The following is a 6,516-nucleotide window of genomic DNA, read 5'->3' on the forward strand; positions in this document are numbered from 1 at the left end:
CATCGTTCTCTATCACAATCAAAAACGGGGACATTTTTGCTTCATCAATCTGTGTATAATATTCATCCTCCTCCTCCTGCTCCTCCTCCTGAAACCTCACGTAATCACGCCAAACGGGCAATTTTTCTTAGGCCCACAAGGCTCAGTCATATAATTTTTGTAAACAATTTTTATACATTTCAATGCTCATTAAAGCGTTGAAACTTGCACCTGAACCAATTTTTATTTTAACTGGGCTGCCTCCAGGCCTAGTTACAAATTAAGCCACATTAACCAAAGCGATTAATGGGTTTCACCTGCCCTCTTGGTTGGGCATGGGCAATTTTTCTGAGGTACATTAGTACTGTTGGTACACCAATTTTTGGGGCCCTCGCCTACAGTGTAATCCAATTAATTTTTTGCCCACCTGCATTAAAGCTGACGTTACCTCAGCTGTGCTGGGCACTGCAATAGGATACATTTATTTACAGCCGGTGGTTTCCAGGGAGCCACCCATGCTGTGGGTGCACACGGAATTCCCATTGCGGAGTTGTACCTGCCTGTGACTATTTATAAAAAACCGCGGTCTGACTGGGGCATGCAGACACCTTGACAGAATGAATAGTGTGTGGCACATAGGTTCCCCATTGCTATGCCCACGTGTGCAGCTCCTGATGGCAGTGGCACAGGATTATATTTCTCATTGCTTCTGTACAGCATTGTGGGCTATCGCCGCGCCCCTTTTAAAGATGGTCGCTGCCTAGCCATGCCAACCCTCTGCAGTGTGTGCCTGCGGTTCCTCCTCATGGCAGACGCACTTATTAATAGACATGAGGGTGGTGTGGCATGAGGGCAGCTGAAGGCTGCGCAGGGACACTTTGGTGTGCGCTGTGGACACTGCGTCGTGGGGCGGGGGGGGGGGGGGGTTGGCAGCATGTAACCCAGGAGAAGTGGCAGCGGAGTGTCATGCAGGCAGTGATTGTGCTTTGTTGGAGGTAGTGTGGTGCTTAGCTAAGGTATGCATTGCTAATGAGGGCTTTTCAGAAGTAAAAGTTGTTGGGAGGGGGGGGCCCACTCTTGCCGCTATTGTGGCTTAATAGTGGGACCTGGGAACTGGAGATGCAGCCCAACATGTAGCCCCTCGCCTGCCCTATCCGTTGCTGTGTCGTTCCCATCACTTTCTTGAATTGCCCAGATTTTCACAAATGGAAACCTTAGCGAGTATCGGCGATATACAAAAATGCTCGAGTTGCCCATTGACTTCAATGGGGTTCGTTACTCGAAATGAACCCTCGAGCATCGCGATAATTTCGTCCCGAGTAACGAGCACCCGAGCATTTTGGTGCTCGCTCATCTCTAGTACTGAATCAATGATTCTATATCTTAATTGGCTAACTGTATGTCCAGCCCCTAAAAAATATTTTGGTACTGGCAGATCTATCTTGCTGGTTCTAATAGTGCTTTCATGCCCCGTTATCCTTTTCTTTGCTTCCATAGTGTTTTCACCAATGTAGTGCAAGCTACAAGGACATGTGACCAAATATACTACATAAGATGAGTGACAAGTATAATGTCCATTAATCCTGTATTGTTTACCAGTATGCAGATGGGCAAAGCTATCGCCCCTCAGTAAATTATTACAGTTGAAACAATTGAAACAAGGAAAATTTCCCTTGAAGGGGGACAACAACCGCTGTCAAATCAGCCCTATCACTCACACTCATATTGTGGACCAACTCATCTTTAAGATCATGACCTCGCCGGTAAGCCATCATCAGTGGTTTATGAAATTCAGCGATGGTTAGATGACACTGTGACAAAAGGTACCAATGTCTGTTGATAATCTGTTTAACCCGACCACTCACCACCCCATAGGTCGATACAAAGGGGATCCTACCAGATGCAGTGCTCCTCTTGGCCTTTGTTAACAATTCATCTCTACACATGCTCAGCGCTCTAACCTTATGCTGTTCAACCAATTTACCAGGGTAACCCCTCTGCCACATGGCAGATAGGCGAGGTTCAACTCACTCCTCATCCACTATGTGTCTTACCCTGAGTAGTTGACTCCAGGGCAAGGACTGCACTGTACCTGGATAGCTCATAAACAGGTTGGCGTAAGTTAGGGCCACATTGGACCCCATCGCCGTCCCCTGTTTCTGACGGTAAAAAACAGTATTGTACAGAAAGAAATTTTGTTGTAGAACCATTGTCAACAGAGTCATCACAAATTCCACATATCTATTAGACAAATCAGATTTGGTCAGATGATCCCTAGTCGCCTGTAAACCATACGAATGCTCAATGTTTGTGTATAACCAGGTTACATCAAAGGACCGTATCAGTGCTCCCTCAACAAATGTGAAAAAGAAAACCACCACACATAGATGGTGGAAAATATAAGATCTGCTTCTCCAGACACTGACAGACATGATGATACTGCAGATAGTAATACTGTGTGAGTTCTGCTGCTCAGTAGTCTACTAATCACCTATCAGATACCTGATCAGTGTGAATTGAACACCAGGGGTCACATGACTGATGGCCTTTAACTATGGACAGCCTGTCCATGGGCTATCTCTTCTGTGCAGGGGGCCACTGCACTTTTATAAGAAAGGGATGTGAGCAGAATTTCAAATACATTTATATTAGAAAATTGTATTGCTTCCTACTCTGTAGCTAAATAAATAACTAAAAAGCAGTAGAGAGCCAGACAACCCCATTTTCTCTTATATTTCAGGTCTCTGTAGTGAGAAGGTTTGTTCCACAGCATTGTCGCACCCGATGGCGCAGCCAATGTGGTGCTGATATTCAAAAAGTGAAACCCCCAAAAAACAGCAAGTCTGACTTCTATTGTGGGTAAAATGTTCGAAGGGTTTCTAAGAGATGCTATCCTGGAGAACAATGGCTGTATAAATGCATATCAGCATGGGTTTATGAGAGATTGCTTTAGTCAAACCAATCTGATCAGTTCCTACAAGGAGGTAAGTTCTAGACTCGATCTCGAATTTGAGCGTTAATCGTTCAGTGTAAATGTGAAATAATCACTCACTTGTCGTTAGCGGTTGTTAAGCTGACTTTTCAATCAGCCTAAAAAACCTCGTTGGTTAGCTGGCTTCTCATCCTGCGTAAATGCTCCCCACTCAGTGCTTACTATAGAAGGTCAAGATACTTAGCAGCATCAAAGGTGTAAAATAAATGTACTTCTTTATTGCTCCATGTTAAAAGCAGAACAGGTAAAGTTTCGACATCTAGTCTTTGTGAAGCCTAGTATGCGACCAGAAATTCTGTGTGATTGACTACGTATGCGCATATGTACGAGGATGCTGACGGGGGCCATCTTTGGTATGGCATCTTCATGACGCGTCCCGCGATAGTGCGGGCAGCCTTACACATGCGTGATTGGTGATGGAAGATGCGGATGGGCGCCATGAGAGCCGGATGATACCATCTTTTCTGGCAATATGTAGTTTGAGGTGGATGACGCATGGACCGCACCTGCATCGTTGGAAGTCAGGTGAGGGGTTTTAGTTTAATGTTGATTGATTGAAGGGGTGGAGATGTTGTCTAACACAGTGATTGGGCAAGATTTGTTATGTGTCTGTATTTAGGACCAGTGTTTCTCGTCTCATACTAGGCTTGACAAAGACTAGATGTCGAAACGTTGCCTGTTCTGCGTTTAACATGGAGCAATAAAGAAGTACATTTATGGACCAACGTTAACAGTAGCCTCCAAAGTATTAGAGAAGGCAGACATATCCCCCAGGCCATCCCCACTGTTCCCGATCTTGGGTAACAAAGATTTCCAGCCGGGAGGGGAGAAGGGAGTATTCCATACATGGTTCACAGAGGGTAGATATAGAGCTGAAAATTTCATACAAAACGACCTGTGGCTCTTGGTGGACACGTTGAGGGGACCCACTGTTCCAGCCCCACTCCCACTATGGCAGACATTACAGCTAAGACATTTCCTACAGTCACTACCCCAACCGAAAGCATTCTCTCGACCAAAAACAAAATTCGAATCCATATGTACCGAAGAGGGCCCCGCTAGACACACCTTATCCAGAATATACAATATTCTCACGTCACAACCAGAAGCCGCGCCCCCTAAATACATGGAGAAATGGGAAGAGGAACTGGGAATCAACTTCACCACGGAAGATAGAGAAAAGATCTTTACTATCACGCACTCCTCATCCATATCCAGTAGAATACAAGAATCTGGCTATAAGATCCTCTCCAGGTGGTACAGGGTGCCCTCCCAACTACACAAGATATTCCCATCAGTCTCCTCCACGTGTTGGAGATGTGGAGAGGGACATGGGACCATGTTACACGTCTTTTGAGACTGTCCGGTGCTGGCGGGCTTCTGGTCAGAAGTCTGGCGGATCTCCTCCAAATTTACTCATTTCTCCCTGCCAAAATCTCCAGCTCTCTTCCTCCTACACCATACTGATATACCGCTGGCTACCTATAAAAAAATCGGTGGTACGCTTCCTGGTGGCGGCGGCGAGGTCTTGCATCGCCAGGCTATGGAGGCAGACGGACCCGCCATCACTGGCATTATGGCTAAATACAGTTAACTGGATCAAGGAGATGGAGGAGCTTTCTGCGTCACTTAAGGGCACACAAGAAAGTTTCCGCAGAACATGGTATCACTGGATAGTTTTCCAGGACTCAGAAGAATATCGCCTGTTACTTAACTAATCCACTCTCTTAACCAACTGCACTTTCCACTCTCCCTGATACTATCAGAAACATACTCACCTGTAACTACTGTTGTATACCCCTCATGTGTCCTGTTTGTTTTGATAGTTGCTATTGAATATAACATACAGTGAATATAGGTACGAAGCCCCACACGGTGCACAATGGAAAGGACCACAGACGGAGCCGTGAAGTGTGGCAAGTTCTGATTTATTATAAGGCACCTTAATGACATGTTTTCATGTTTTTATGATTTGAAAAGTTCTCTAATTTCCCAGTCTCCTAATAACAAGGTTATCTGGAAACGCGAGTAAGATTAAACTCGAAAGTTGTAATCCAGTTGTTATTAAACTACTATATGCAAAAATAAAGAATAAAAAAAAAAAAAAAGAAGTACATTTATTTTACCCCTTTGATGCTGCTACGTATCTTTACAATTTGGTGGACGTTGGATGGGGCCGGAGGTCCATGGTCCCAGTGGAAGTGGCTTTGCATGAGCTTGAATATCTTCACCCCTGCAAGATTGGCAGATATATTGAGTGCTGCTGGAACCTGTTTGTATACTATAGAAGGTGAAGTGCTGAGCAGGAAGTGGTCGAGGAGGCAGCTGAAAGTCTGTCATTTTAAATGCTCTGCATGATCGCTGACAACCTTAGCAGTGATATCAGCGCTTATGCAGTCGTTTAAAAGACTGTTGGCCCGTGTAAAAGGGCCTTTAGGAGGGATGATTCATCTTAAGCATGTGACCTTTGTATTCAACGGAAGAACCCCTTCAAACCAGCTGTATAGTGATGATGTGTCCTTCTGTGAATGCATATGTATGTCACACACCTTTCGTCTCTAAACCCACCTTTTTGCTCTAAATAAACCTACACTTAACTATAATAAGTTAAAGTCCACTTATAGAACACCTTTCTGATGTGTTACTTGTGTTGATTCTCTGAGTTTGTACCAACCACACCTAATTTGGCACCCACAGTATATCTAATAGCGCAATTGTGCTAACAGCTTGCTTAAAGGGGTTGTCCCGCGAAAGCAAGTGGGGTTTAGCACTTCTGTATGGCCATATTAATGCACTTTGTAATGTACATCGTGCATTAATTATGAGCCATACAGAAGTTATTCACTTACCTGTTCCGTTGCTAGCGTCCTCGTCTCCATGGAGCCGTCTAATTTCAGCGTCTAATCGCCCGATTAGACGCGCTTGCGCAGTCCGGTCTTCTCCCTTCTGAATGGGGCCGCTCGTGCCGGAGAGATGCTCCTCGTAGCTCCGCCCCGTCACATGTGCCGATTCCAGCCAATCAGGAGGCTGGAATCGGCAATGGAACGCACAGAGCCCACGGTGCACCATGGGAGAAGACCTGCGGTCCACCGTGGGTGAAGATCCCGGCGGCCATCTTCGCAAGGTAAGTAAGAAGTCACCGGAGCGCGGGGATTCGGGTAAGTACTATCCGGTTTGTTTTTTTTTAAACCCCTGCATCGGGTTTGTCTCGCGCCGAACGGGGGGGCTATTGAAAAAAAAAAAAAACCGTTTCGGCGCTGGACAACCCCTTTAAATGCAGCATATGGATTTCACATAGGAGTACCCCTACACGGTCCATTAGAGGTTTGCAGGTTAATTTAAATCATATATCCCAGTGGAAATTAAAAATATTGTTACTCTTTAACAAGTGAAAAAGTGTGTAGAATAAGGCAGTGATCACGGGTTTCTTTGACTGATCGAGTTTTATTAAAAACAGAAAGCAAAATGGAAGTGAGATGGAAATCATACCTTCTGTCTTTTGGTGGGTTTGTAAATCAGATCCATCAAAAAGCGCTTTCCAAATA

Source organism: Eleutherodactylus coqui, chromosome 9, assembly GCF_035609145.1.
Source record: "Eleutherodactylus coqui strain aEleCoq1 chromosome 9, aEleCoq1.hap1, whole genome shotgun sequence".
Lineage (NCBI taxonomy): Eukaryota > Metazoa > Chordata > Amphibia > Anura > Eleutherodactylidae > Eleutherodactylus > Eleutherodactylus coqui.